We start from the raw sequence: 14,838 nt of genomic DNA, 5'->3' as shown, positions 1-14,838 counted from the left end.
ACCCGAGCTGGGTCCAGGTAAACAGGGCAGACAGTTGGGGTTAAGGGACACCTGTCCCACTGTTGTTTAGTTGCCTGGCAACAACCTAGGAGTACATTTTGATAGACCTCTTTGGAAAGACATCACAGACTCCCTAGGTCCCTGCCGCAACCTGAGGGCCTGCCTTTAAAGGGCAGCTGGTTGACCCTAGAACACAGGTGGGAAGTGACTATGCACTGAGTGCGAGGCAGTCTCTCTGCTTGGCAGCCCTGCTGTGTAGGGCATTGTGTGCCCTGTCTGTTCCTACTCCAGGCCCTGGTTTCCTCTCATTATTGTGCTGTCAGAGTGACAAATGTGTGTTGACTTTCCCAGGGCTGAGTTGAGTGGGAAGGGAGCCAAGGACAGGGGATGTAGGAGCTGGCAGCCTGGTTGTAAGAAGGCCAGAACTTCAAGCTAGTTCACGCCTAGTTCCTTCTTCCCAGCCACCTTCACAGGTGTGCCTTATGGCTTTTGGTTTCATGTAGGGATCCACCAGGTTTGCGGAGGCCTGGGATTGGGCCTGGACGCATGTTCTTGCTCTGCCAACTTCTCAGCCAGTGAAGGCAGATGACACTTACCTCTGCCAGGTGATGCAAGCTGTGGTAATAAACTAGAGTGTAAAGAGCTCAGAGTGCAGCCTCTGGCCTTGCCACACCAGCTGTAGGACACTAGGGAGGCAGTTTCACCTCTGTCAGTCTCAGTCTCGTCATCTGTGAAATGGGGATGGCTTCTTACCCTGCAGGGTTCCTGTAATGTGGGAATAATGGAGCCAATGTATAAATAACACGCTGACCGACTTAATATGTGGAAGACACTGTACAACTGGTGGGTTTCTGTTGTTTCAAGTAAAGTGGGAAGAATAGTGCTAAACTTAAATTCTTAACGTGGGTGGGGAAACTTTGGAAGGGATGAGATGTCTATGTGCCTATGCAGCAGCTGTTGGCCACCTTGGATTGTAGTCTCCCCCATCCTTCTTCCCTTCCTACCTCAAGTCCTTCACATGAGAGGGCTGCCAAAGCAGACGGTCAGGCATCCATGGTGACCTGCTTGCAGACACTCCAGCAGTCAGGAACCAGTTCCCCCAGGACCTCAGCTCTATGGAAGAAAAGGGTCAAGCCAGGTATATCTAGGGCCCTAGGTAATCAACCCTGGGCTTTGGGTTGGTGTGCATTTTGAATGGTGGAGTGCACATTTTAGAAAGATGGTTTCTGTCCTTCTGAGCAGCCCTGCAGTAACTCCAGTGAGCACAGTACTGTAGATTAATTTGTTGATTCACTTATACAACACAATCTCCGTCCCCAGCCAGGCTGAGTATTGTGCCCAGCCCTGAGGACTGAGTGGGGAGCAGCAAGGCCCACAGCCCTGAGCTTGCACCCAGCTCCATTGGCAAGGTCTGACCCAACCCAGTCCCACCCTCAGGAAAGCGAAGGAGTTGAAAGAGTCTCTGCAGACTCTTCCAATCCCGACCCTTTGGATGAGGGAAATAGCCGGCATTCTTCTCGCTTCAATGCAGTGAGCCCTTAAGGCCCAGGTAAGTTTGTAACACTGCGTATTCTCTAGTGCCTCTCTCAGAAGCCAGGAAGCGGGGTTCTGGCCTTCATCCACAAGAGAGTGGAGCTGCAGCTGAGGGAACCATGGAGGCAAAGGTATCCCTGTTAAAACAGTGCAAACTTCCCTCACATCTTATAGCTCAGCACACATAGGCCAGAGAGGAGGGAGGTCTACCCATGAACAGGTGCCAAAACATGCCTCGCAGCTTCCCTGCCAGCCTGTCCCTGCTCTGCTGTGGGGTCCCAGGCCTCCCTCTCTGTCCCACATATGGCCAGGGATCTGGGCTAAGAGGTGCACTGGCTTGTGACTGAACAGAGTGGCTAGAAGTGGCGTTTCTGCAGATTGCTGATAGTGGCTAGCATTTGCAGAGTGCTCGTACCCTGGAGCCAACAGAGGTGACACGGAAGCAACCGTGTGTGTTGGGCCTTGTGTGCTGGAGCAGTAAGGGCTCCCCTCTCCAGGGGCTCTCTAGCTCAGTGATTTTATGGATTCCTTGGCCCCTTTGTTCCTGGGTGGTTTGCTGGACTGATTTGGCAATGAGGCCACTGTAGCTAATGCAAGTCAACTGAGACTTGGCTTTAGGTTTTTCTCTCTTGCCACTTCAGGAATTGGTCTTTGTTCTGCTGTCATTTTTGAGATCTCTGCAATCACTATTTTTCTTCTTGCGTATTGGCAGAAAACACATTTGCATTTTGAACTCAGGGTAGGCACCGCTATTGAATGAAAAACAAAGACCCTTCTCTTGGCTAGCACCCTGACCTTAGTGTGAGTCCCAGAGGGCAGAGCAGCAGCCCTATGCTTTGGGAGTGATGCTGAGGACTGGTAGGCCAACACATGCATGTAAGTGTCTGTGTGTGGGTGGGGGGAGGTTCTGTGGGAATGTATGTATGTATTTGTATGTGCAGAGTTGTATTTGTATGTGTGTGTTTGTGTGTGGTATGTATAAATGGTATGTGTATATGTGACTGGACCTCGGGCAGTCAGCAGATCACATTTGCTATAGAAAAGAGAAGGAAGAACAGGACAGGCTTTTGACTGCATCCTGGATCCTGGACTACAGGGAGTGCCTTGGTATTAAGTAAGGTGCACCCATCCAGAGTCATTTAGGGCCAGAACCCCAGAGAAGTTTCCTGACTTCTGTAAGCCACCATTGGTACAACAAGCATCCTAGGTCTTTAATTTTCCACATTATATCTGTGTGTGACACAATGTGGAGAGGAACTTTCTTATTGTCCAGAGAGCAGTGACTAGAGCCAAAACAGAGGACAAAGAAGTAAGTCTCCTTATTCTAAAGAGAGATGTACAACAGGGCCAGAGCCCACCCTCAGGTCTCTGCAACTTCCCTCTAGTGCCCTGCGACACACTCCCGTTCTCTCACAGAAGACTGGACAAGGAATCAGCAAGAGAGAACCTCAGCTTGGTTGGGGGTCCTTCTAGAGAATCGCCAGCAAAAACTGGGGTCCTGCTAGATGAGGAAAGAGGCATCTCCATCCCATGGGCCCAACCTCCATGACTATAGAACAGGGAGAAAAGAAAGTAGGGAGAATGCTAGGTGGGAGTGGGATGGCCACAGTGCTCAGCGTGCCCACATTTAACGTGGCACGGGTGTGTGTGTGTGTCCTGCTGGGTGGGTCACATGGGCCTAGCACCTTACTGGTTCCCCACCCAGAAGACTGTCTGCTGGGCAGGGACCTCAGCCACACGTTACAGAGTGTGCAGCCAGTGGCAGAGGGGAGGGGTTCTGGGGGGAGCCAGAGCTGGCTGCCATGTTGAGGGGTGCAGAGGAAGCCCTGCAGAGCTTTTGCCTGCCCCCTTCCCCGTCTGCCCTCAACACCTGAGGGTCAGGCCCTGAAAGTGGAGAGGCAGTAGTGCTCCCAGAGCCTATCCTGCCCTCCAAATCCATGCATGAAATCCTGGCCTGCAGTGGAGGTGGGAGGGAATGCAGTGACTGTAATACACAGGACGATTTCCTAAAGGCATAGGGAAGAAAGTATCAGCAGGACAGTGGAGAGCGGTGACTGGAGAGGGAAGCCGTCTCCACAAGACCAGCCTGGCCAGTAAGCTGAGACCTGGCACACATGTGTCCTGCTGTGTGTGCATGTGCATGGATGTGTAGTTGTAGTTCTTTTTTTGTTTAGAGACAGCGTCACACTCTGTCACCCAGGCTGGGTTATAGTGGTGCCATCATAACTAACTGCAGCCTCAAACTCCTGGGCTCAAGCGATCCTCCTGCCTGAGCCTCCTGAGTAGCAGGGACCACAGGTGCACACCACCTCACCCGGCTAATTTTTTAAAATTATTTTTTTGTAGAGACAGGTTCTTGCTATTTGGCCCAGGCTGGCTCAAGTGATCCTCTCACCGTGGCCTCCCAAAATGCTGGGATCACAGATGTGAGTCTCCGTGCCTGGCCAGACTGTGGTTCTTTATGAACATCCATGAGGGCCACCCTGCTTTAGGTCCGTACAGAGGTGTGCTGCAGCAGTGCTGCAAAAGCCCAGTGTAGGCCAGCGATCTGCTGATCACTGTCTTCCTAGGTCTAGGCCTTTGTCTGTGGTGAGGCACACAGTGCAGGGGAGAAATCTTGGGCTCTGGGGCCAGCCAGACCTTGATTTGAAACCTGGCTCTGCCCTTTGTTAAGGTGACCTTCAACTTTTTGCATTTGCTTACTGATAGAGTTGTTACTAGGACGCAATAAGGGTAATGATGACTGGATCAATCCTAGCTGTGTAGTAAGTAGTTTCTTTCTCTCCCCACCTTGAGTCTGAGGTTTCTATGGCACCAAAGGCTCTTTTTCAAGGGGTGAATTAACTACTCAAAAGATCCAAAAGATCAAATCGCCACCAAGAAACTGATAGATTAATGCTTCTTCCTGCTACAACCTCTCTCAGGGCCACTGGAAACACTTTGAATAAATGCAGAGTGATGACCCAATCTGCCGTCAGCTATAGCTATAGCCCTGGCTTTGAACCCCCAAGATCGCATACCCAGCTTTCTGGCTGGGGTCCTGCATCCCTGTCCCCTGCTCCTTGTTGGTGCCTCTTTGGCTTCTGGCCCCAATAAGGAGCTGAGTGTTCTCTCCACCTCTGACCTCCAGGTCATCTGTGCCACATTAAATGTAGGCATGCACAGCATGCCATGGCTGCCATCCACCCATATTCACCTCACTGTGACCATTCTGGGCAAGGATCTTCCCTGCCAACAGCTGCTGCAGCTGTTGGTTCCAGTCACCAGGCTTTGGGCAGGAGCCTCTGTCCTGTCCCTGCCTATCTTGATGCCTATCAACAGCCTCAAACAGTTGCTGGTGCTCCGCAAGGTGAATTGCCCCAAGTCTGCCCACTTGTCAGTGCCAGAGATGAAACCTGCCCCTCACTGGATGTGACTTTGTCCCTCACACTGATCCCGTTACCACCCACCTGGGACAGGCTGACAGTCATCGCTGTCCTCCCCTCTGGCTGGGGCATGGTTTTGTTTGTGTCCCTCTCTCGACAGGAGTCACAGGAGCTCCAGTGGAGTTGGGTGGAAGTGTGGAGCTTGGCATCTGAGTACTTCACAGTCCCACCCTGCCATTCTTCCCATTTCCTGTTCCATTTTCACCCCACCCTCTGTCCTAACCCAAAGGAACCCCAGACCTGCCCATTCACATCTCAGGGTCTTCACTTGGGCATGGGGACGTGGCCAAAGAGGGCTTTCCCCTGAGGCACTGTGTCAAACACAGCATCTTTCACGAATCCATCCTGGATTGCCCCTACTGGAAATCATTTCTCTCTTCTCTAAAACTTCCTGGTGCTTTATCTGTGGGTAGGGAGCCACAACCTTGCACCTTGCATTCGTCACCTGTGTCCATGCCCTCTCCCCTCCCAGGCTGTGCATTCGCCCAAGGCTCAGTCACTTCTGATTTATCTCTGTATCCCCCAAGGAGCCTAGCAGGGTGCCGTGTGTTAAGTAGGTACAGGCATGGAAGGAAAGAAGGAAGGAAGGAAGGGAGGGAGGGAGGGAAAGAGGGAAGGAGGGAGGGAGAGAATTAAGTAACTATAGCAACAACAATAGCAACGATGATAATGACAGCAGTGTGTGTCTGCTGATTACTTCCCAGCACTCAGGACTATACTAAGTGCTTTACATGTGTTATCTTAGTCAATCCCTGCAGCAACCATGAGGGGTACTATGATGACACTAAGGCTTAGAGATGTTAAGTTAGTTGCCCAGGATCTCACAGCTAGAAAATGACAGAGCCAGCATTAGGAGCCAGGTCTTCCAGACTCCAAAGACAGTGCTCTAGCCCCACAGGCCTTCATCCATCTAACTCCCTTGCCAAGTGATTACCCATCTTTTCCCTGAATTCCTTCCATGACAGGGAGCTTACTACCTCCTGAGGCAGCGCATTATGTCTTCAGACAACTCTGACTAATCCAACTCTGGAGGTTCTCTGTGAACAAGTGAATTAGACCCGACAGGTTTGTTTTCAGGGACAGGCTTGGACCCACAAATTGCTTGAAAGTGCAAAGTCCTTTGGAAGGGGGTTTTTCCAGCTATATTGCTGGACATGCATCAGCTGGGCAGGCTACAACACACAGGGCTGTCTTTTCTTCTCTCCATCCCTGAGCACTTGAGAAGCCCACCCCAAGGACTGTCTGGCCCAGGCCTTTGTTCTGATCTCTGAATGGGGTCAGTAGGAAAAGCCTGTACAAGGCTGGCCTGGGCATCAGGTTCTTTTAAGGTGAGCATCTCCAGGCTTGGCCTCAGAGCCTCATACTCGTTACAGTAAAGAGCAGATGGCCACAGCACAATGCTCAGAGTGGGCAGAGGCCAGGCACCACCAACTGTTGCCGTGGCTCCTGCAGGAGGGCAGGTGCAGACCCTTTTGGTGGAGGCATGTGCCACAACCCTTAGCCCAGGCAGGGAACCTACCATGGACCCAACATGCCCAGGAGAGTCCAAGAGCAAGGGGAGAGAAGCCACATGCAGCGCCACACTCATTCCTGGGCTTGAGAGGAGCCAGGCACCACCGGTAGAGCCAGGGTCCCTGCCTGTGCCTGCCCAGCCTTGTGGCTCTTCTCTGGAGGAGCAGCCAGACACGTGGCAATTAAGGAGGGGAACAAGCAGAAGCACCCACAGCTTATTGCATAAGTACTTAAAATGCAGTGTTCACCATGTTCACCTCCCAGATGAGACAACCTTTCGTGTGAGGATGTTTGTGGAGGGAAGTCACTGAATGGTTTCAGAATCCTGTTTTTTAATTGAATTGAGGCATATCTGGTTACTTGCATATAATGTATTTGTCAATTTTTCCATTGTTCTTAAAACTCCGGTTCAAATCTCAGGCCAGCTACCTCAGAAGATGCAGCTCAGCTGAGAGCCCCAGAGGGGATTTGGGAGCATCCTGGTTAGGGCTCAATTGAGGGAAGAAGGAACCAAAGGATTTTCCAGGTAGATCCCAGCAGAGCAGGAGCTATACTCATAGTCTGCCAGGTGCAGTCCTTGCCTGTTGAGGCAGGAAGCTGCACCCCAGAAGGGTTGAGGGGCTCACCTGAGTGAGTGTGAGCAGGTGAGTGGGCGAGGGGCAGAGGCAGGATTCCTCCCAGGACAGCCTGACCACAGAGCAGCACAGAGGGCATGGCAGGTAAACATGTGCAATAAACATATCCTGAGAAGGTGAAGACCATGTGTCTGATCAGAAGAGAAATGACAGGGCTAAGAAATGGCAGCCACACCTTGAATGAGCTGCCACCACCGAGGACCCTCCCTGACCCCTGCAGAACTCTGACCTGGGGACAGAGTCTTCACAGATGGCCCCTGGACTGGTACTGTGTGCAGTGTCTGCCTTTCTGGGATAGAGGGCACAAACCAGATGAGGCAGATGAGGGTTCAGGGCCTGATGCCACACAGCACTAGACTTTCAGCTCCCCAGAGAGCAGAGGGCCCCCCCTCAAGCCACAGGCTTTCTGCTGCGTGACTGCGTGGAGCAGCAGGGCCTTTCCCCTGATGTCGCTGCCTTAGAGGAGATGTTTAACCTTGCATCTTTGTTTACTCATTAGTAACAGTGAACGGGGCTAAGGGCTAGAAGAGGATGCAAGTAGAGTACTCACGTTACAGCCCAGAAGATGACGGGGGCCCACCTAGCCCTGAGATTCCATGTCTGTACTCTAGAAGATGCCCCATATCAGTTTAGTTCCCTTCTCACCCCTCCCTTCCGGTCATCCGAAAGATGTCATGACCAGATGTGCCCTGGGGTGAGCGTTCCTGGCCCTATGTCTAGACAGACCATGAAGGAACCAAGTGCCTGGTGAGGAATTGAGCCCCAGAGGAGCAGGAGGGTGGGACACAGGGAAGAGGCAGAAAGGAAGACACTCCCAGAGACCTCGTTCTGCCACCTGTGTTCAAGCGTTAAGATCAGATGCACCCATGCGAGCACACATGTACACAGCTGCTATCGGGCCTTGCATGGTCCTCATCAAATTGTGAACTCCAGGAGGGCAAGGACCAGATCTCCCTGTTCACTGAATTCCCCCACTGCAGCTTGCCCAGGGCCACCAAGGAGGCACTTAGCCCTTGTTGAATGGGTGAATGAGCACCACCTTTCTCTTTGGTGCCATGAGGGGCAAAGCCTTCCCTCAGGTTGCCCCTTCATGCGTTTCTCAGGTGGCACCCTTCCTAGCTGCCCCTCCCCAGGCAGTCTAACAGTGCTGCCCCCACGGTAGTGTGGCTGCCTCTGGGTCGATGCGTGTGGAGCAGACAGCCCCAGCCAGCCAGTGAGGTTCTTCGAGATTGCACTAAGCTCTAGCCTGCTTGTTCCCGCCTCCTGGCCACCTGGTCAGCCCTACTGCAGAGACAGGAGGGCCAGAATCTCAGGGCTAGGTGGGCCCCCGCCATCCTGGTCATCTTCAGGCTTCAGCCAGAGCCCTTTTCTTAGCCATGGCTGAGGGAGAGTCAAGCTCCTGTTTCTTCATCTACTGACCCCACATAGACACGTCTCTGCCAAGGAGGCAGTGCTGTGTTCTTCACATGGGAGACCTGATTCCCCAATGCCAGACTGCTGCAGAAATGCAGCCTTGGAAGCCAGGTGAGAGGTGACAGAGCAGAGTGGGTTGAGGTGAGAGCCTGCCTCGCAGAAGGTGGGGCAGGCAGACTCCACAGGGAGGTCCATCGGGTCCCAGCTGCCCAAAAGAGCTTGTTTGGCCCAAGCAGAGTGGGTGCATTTCGCTCTCCACCTCAGAGTGTGAGAGCCTGAGAAAGCTCTGTGTGTGTGTGTGTGTGTGTGTGTGTGTGTGTGTGTTGGGGGGTTGGGGGGACTTGCCCAGGCTGCTGTCTGCACCATGAATTAACTCCCTTTAAGCTGAGTGTGAATGGGAAGCCAGGGAGCAGCTGCTCACCTGGGCAGGCTCATACTCACTCACAGGCACTGCTGCAGCACAGACTGCCCAAAGGAGTGTGAGCAGTGCGCTGGCTTCCTCCTGCCTCGGGAATAGATTCCTTCATCCTCTCTGAAGGAGAGATTCATGAGCAATGAGGGCAGCCCAACCCAGCTGGCATTTGTCAGCATTGCAGAGACAAGAGCCACACCCCTGACCCCTCTGCCCCTTGTCTACTCTTCACAGACCCTCTGTGGCTTCACCTTTCTCTCCATGTATGCTGGGCCCTCTCCTTTTCCCACCACCACGTAGATTGTGTGCTTTGGAGAAACTGAAAATGTTCCTGAAGTAGGTTAATAAACATCATCTGAAGAATAATAAAGACAGTGTGAGGTGAGAAGATCCTCTGCTGAGAGCTAGGCTGTTAGCCCAACTAGGTCCCAGGAGCCATGGGCTGTGAGAAAAGTGAGCCGGTGCCACCTGCTGGAGCCCCGAGGTGGTGCATCTGTGAAGCCCGGAGTCGCAGCCTCCAGGAGGGGCCACCCACCATCACACCACCTTTAGGAACACAGCGGCTGGGAGGGCACAGCAAAAGCCCCTATCCTGCCAAGTGGGAGGCCTGATGCCCTGCCAACCTGGTGGCTTTGTGCAGATCTCTTGCTCTTTCTGGTCCTTGGTTCCTCATCTGAAGAGGAGGAGTAACCTCACAGGCCCTGAGCTGGTGAGGCTGCCGTAGCAGGCCTGGCTGTGCCAGCGGAGGGGTGCATGTGTGCTCTTCTCTGGGCTGCCTTCATTCCTAAACGGGCAGCACAGCCCCTGCCACGGTTCACACTCCTGCCCCGTGGGAAGCATGTTTCTACCCCTTTCAAAGCTCTCATTCTAGCAAGCGAAAAGCACTGTTCTCTAGAGCCCAGAAAGCTGAGACAGAGAAGTCAGCCAGGGTGAAAGGCCTGTGGAGATCAGAGCAATACTATATATACTCTAAAGCACTGCCTTGAGGAGCCCCTGGCCCTCTGTGGCCGTTCTTCTACGAAGCAGTGAAGGACTAGGTTGTCGTGACAGTGCAGGAAGGTGGATGGCAGAGAGCAGGTCATCCCTCACACTCCAGTGCACACCTGTCAGCCGCTGTGAGCATTCTGCCACCTGGGGCTCAGAGCCCGGGGTGCCTGCTGCCAGCCAGCTGTGACTCTGAGGCCCAAAACCACACCACCACAAGGACATGTATCAGCAGTGCCAACTCTCCCAGGCAGATTACAACACCAGAAAGCTAAGCCTGCACCCTAACTGTCCCATGCCTGATGCCCACGCAGGGGAAACACAGGAAGGGCTGAGGCTCAGCAGAGGGGTTGAAGGCTTGCCTAGATAGAGGAAATTTTTCATTTCTAAAACTAGAAGTTCTGGTTGGATTGATCATCAGTAAAAGATAAATAAAATAAAATAAAATAAAATAAAAAATTTAAAAAAACAACCCTGGAAGAGGCCCTACAAGAACTTTAGACCAACCCTTTATTTTACCAGCAAGAAAAAGAGGGAAGTAGAAAGTGACATTCCTTGCCAGAGTCACAGCTCTTTGGTGACCTGTCTCTGCAAACTGGTGGTCCACTCCCAGCTGTGAAGTAAGGCTCAGGGCTAAGGAGCTGACTGACTGCTTTGTTGTTTTGATCTGTTGGGAATGTATCTTTATGCAGGTCTCTAGGCAGAGGTATCCCAGTAAGATAGCTGCAGTAGGTTGTTTTAACTGTTGCAGTGAGAACAGAAACTACATGTGAAAGGGAGCTCACCCCTACCAGCTCCCAGCAGTCTGCACAAGGCAGCAGCAGCACTAATGATGGTGGAGGCAAGGAAACCTCTGGTCCACCCATGCAACCAGAGAGGGGCTGTGTCCTGCCACATCCTGTCCTCTGAGTCGCAGCCTGACACCCTCCCCCCATGTGCACCTCCAGCAGAGGGCTCCTAGGGTTCAAGGGACCATCAGTAGCTCTCAGCCTTGTTCTCCTGCCCACCATCCCCCCAGCCCCCAACTCCCATTCTCTGCCCCTGAGCCTATCACTCTCAGGGCAGTTCCCCAGTGGGGACCAGCCACATGTGGCTGCTGTCAATGCTCCACATGTAGCGTGGAGAAACCAGAGGCAGCTGCTGCCTGAAGAGCTACTAAGGAAGAGGCGTGGGCAGGAAGGCAGCACTGGGCCCAGCAGATGAAGGCCTGTGAAGGCTGCTGCTGCGGGGCCAAGCGGCTAGCCACAGATGCCTCCTGCTCAGGGAGAAAGTCTTGATGGATTTACTTTGACCTCAAATCATGGTTTCAGGTTGGTTGGTTGGTTTTTTGGTTTGTTGTTTGTTGTTTCATAATTACTAACGGACTATTTCTAGTCTTTTGTTTTTATTTTGAAAAGGATCTCTCTAGGGACAAGTGCTCCCTGCCGCCCAACTGAATAGCAGCGCAGATTAGAGTGGTATTCTCAAAGGCCTGCCCTGCCTGAGGGCAAGGGGCCCCATGGCCAGGTCCTGCTGGGCCCACCGAGACTGGGCTGGCTAGGGTCAGTGTCCAGGAGCTGTTGCTCCAGAGATAGTTGGTCTGTGAGCTGCTAGGTTTCAAAAAGGGCCAGGGTGGGAGGCTGAGAGCCAGCACTTGATGTGGCATCTAGGGGGCAGAGGTCAGCAAGTGTCAATGGGGCACAGGTGGGCTTGGTGGCCTGGAGAGAGCAAAACAAGGTCAAGTTCCAGGCAGGGGGTGCTCAGCTGAGACTCAGAGGGAGAGCCTTCACTGGAGCTTGGGTGCCCTGACCACCCCATTAGGATCTGGTTCTTGAAGAATCTGCACTGCCTGGGCACACACCCAGGTGCCCAGAGAGGGTCTTCCAGGAAATATTCCCAGATCAGACAGGTGCCTTGAATGCCTGCGTTTGCCAGCCCTGGTCAAAGATTCCTGACTGGCTTTCCAACTGAAGTTAACCCAAGGTGAGGATGGCCTGATCATGGCTACTTTGCAACCCAGCCCTGGGACGGGGGGAATGTTCTCAGGGGAGGGGTGTAGACACAGGTGGCCTCCTTATGCTCATCCCCTAGGAAAGAACTGGTAGCCTGGGGAGAGGAACTTCCTGATCAGGCAAGCCTGGTTGTTTAAAGAGGTAAGAGGTACTGCCTCTCCCCATGTATAACCCCAGAACCACTGCCCAGGCCCATCTGGCCCACTTTCTTCTTCAGCCTGCATCCCCACTCCTCTGTCCGCATGACTTCTCACACTCACTGCCCCAAGCACCCCAGTCTCTATTTCCCTATGTTGTTCCTCTGTTGGAATGACCACCTCCACTTTGTCCAGGCAGGGTACCACCAAATCATACCTTGTGGCCCGGATCAAATGGTGCTGTCCCAAAGAGGCTTCCCTCAGCTCAGCCCGACCAGCAGTGGGAGTCAGCAGCTTGTCCCCGGTGCTGCCCCACCTCCATTGGAACCCGGGGCAAAGGCCCGTGGCCTGGGTGGCACCCATGGTGCCTGGTATAGCATGGGCAGTGACATATGTGGGATGGGTTAGCGCCATCGGGCCCCTTAGATCATGGCATTTTCAATAAAAAGATACCATTGCCATTAGCACTTAGGTCCTGGAATCCACAGCCTGATCTCTGCCCTCCCGCCCCATGCCTGTCTCTAGCTCACACACCCAAGCCTTACCTGGCTCTCCACGCGCTGCAGCCATCCTCTCCAGGACCCACACTCCCTGCCCCTAGGTGACACTGCCCCTGATTGCAGGGCGTGAAGCAGTGCCCAAGGTTGGGATTCAAGCTCAGCAGGTCTATCCACCACTTCTTCAGACATTTTCCTCTTTTGAGTTGCTGGCTAGCATCAGACTCCAGCCTTTCCCTGGCACTTCCTTGTGCAGTTCAGCATTGCCAGTAGGGGTGCCCTGCCCAGACCTCCAGGGACTGCCCAACCTGACATCTTGTGCTCCTCAGGGAGGGGTCAGATGGGCCGGGTGTTTGGTTCTGATTTTTTGGAGTAAGTAGCCAAGTTTGGGAGCAGCTGAAGGAACTCCTAGGTCTCCCTGGACAGCTGGGGCTGTCCTGAGAACTCCCTAGAGCTGGGGTCTTTCTCTAGTAGGAGGCTTTTTAGTTCAAAGCCAAAGGGCCTTGAGGTTTGTGGAATGTCCCCATCAGTCATCTTGAGGACCTTGGGCCACAGCATTCTCTGGGGGCATGGCACTCCCCCTAGTCACCCCCAGCTGGACTGATCAGACTCAGGAGCCTCAAGTTGGGATTACCTGAGCCCACAGTCCAGGCCATCATCTAAATTGTGAAACTTGAAGTACACAGGAAGAGGGCACCTAGTGCTCCTGCTGCTGCCCGTCTGCTGTCTGGATGGCAGCCTAGGCTCTTCGGGGCTGTGCTCCCTGTCTGCTGAGAACACGTGTGTGTGGTAACAAACAGTGCCATGACAGACACCGCGTGTTATGCCAAAGCGTCTCCTCAGGAGAGCAATTTGGTAATCTCTCCTTGAGGGGAGAATTGCTCTTTGCAGTGTATTCTGTGGAATTAAGTGAGCCTCTGAGTGTCACTCCAGGGTTATCTGTGCTTCACTGGCTTTGATGGCAAAGACATGCTGCAGCCCTCATCACTTGTAATTACACGTTTCCAGAGTGAGTGAGGCCCGGGAGCAGACGTGAGTGGGCTCCCTGGCCCTCCAAGTCCTGCTGCTCTGCTTTTCTCTCACAGGCACCAGGCTGGAGGCTGAGGATGCTGAGAGCTTGGCTTGGCACAACCCTAGAATTTAGGTCAAGTGGTGCATTGCCAAGATCACTGGGAGGAGTGGGAGAGAGCTAGGGGTAGAGATCTTACCTGGAAAACACACCGCTGAATCTTTCAAATAATTTATTTTGATGTCACAGCTCCTGGCCTGGACCAGCAGAGAGGAGCAGCCTTCTGTGTTTTTCTTGGGCAACAGTCTAATTGCTGTCATTACCAGTAGCCAGAGTACCTACTGAACCTCAGCAGTGTATCTGGTTTAAGGCATGGTCTTTGCCCTTAAGGGTCCTAGAACACGTAGCAGAAACTCTTGAACTATGCGGTGTCTAAATCAAGGTTAAGAGATCACTGATGGTGGGGTGTGGTGTCTCACGTCTGTAATCCCAACACTTTGGGAGGCCAAGGTGGCAGGATTGCTTGAGCCCAGGAGTTCAAGACCAGCTTGGGTAACACAGTGAGACCCCATCTCTAAAAAAAAAAATTACAAATTAGCCTGGTGTCGTGGTATGCACCTGTGGACCCAACTCCTCAGGAGGCTGAGGTGGGAGGAGCACTTGAGCCCAGGAGGTTGAGGCTGTAGTGAGCTATGTTTGCACCACAATGCACTCCAGCCTGGGCTACAAAGCAATATCTTGTCTTTTTTTTTTTTTTTTTTTAAAGCTATCTTCTACAGGAAGGATGATACCTTGTCTGTTTAAAAAAAAAAGAAAAAAGAAAAAGAAAAAAATCATCGTCCAATAGTCAGGCATAGAATGTCACCAGTGGCTGTGCTGCGGCCACAGTGGCCAGGCCACAGGGCAGGTGCTGAGAGGATGCATGTGGGCAGCTGTTGCTGCATTGGAAAGGGACTAATTTCCCCTCCCTGTACCTCTTCTGCTCATTTGTGCATTTTGTCCTCTGTAGGTTCCCAGAGACTATGCCAGTGCCTGGCAGACAGCCAGCGCTTGGGGTGAATTTTCCAAATGAATGAGTGAATGAATGAATGAATCAGTGAATGCTGTCATCCCATGTTGGAAGTATGAAACTTGGAGTACTTGGGGTTGAAAATGCCTTAGTATTAATAAAACTATGCCTGGAAACATTGGAACAGAAATTTAAAAGCGAAACAAAACTACACAGCCATACTGAAGCCAACCCACTCTGCAGCTGCTGCCTGGTCATAGCACCTTCCAATGAAGCCTTGG

At 52.7% G+C, this 14,838-nt stretch overlaps 1 protein-coding gene across 3 annotated transcripts in view; it reads left to right on the top strand.

Moving 5' to 3' along the window:
• Positions 1–14,838, top strand: part of TTC28 (tetratricopeptide repeat domain 28) — a 740,148-nt gene that overhangs the window by 693,027 nt on the left and 32,283 nt on the right. The gene's annotated exons all lie outside the window — the stretch shown is intronic.

Source organism: Trachypithecus francoisi, unplaced genomic scaffold (genome assembly GCF_009764315.1).
Source record: "Trachypithecus francoisi isolate TF-2019V2 unplaced genomic scaffold, Tfra_2.0 Lachesis_group14, whole genome shotgun sequence".
Lineage (NCBI taxonomy): Eukaryota > Metazoa > Chordata > Mammalia > Primates > Cercopithecidae > Trachypithecus > Trachypithecus francoisi.
The sequence above is the reverse complement of the archived record's forward strand: the minus strand, read 5'-3'. Positions and strand labels throughout refer to the sequence as shown.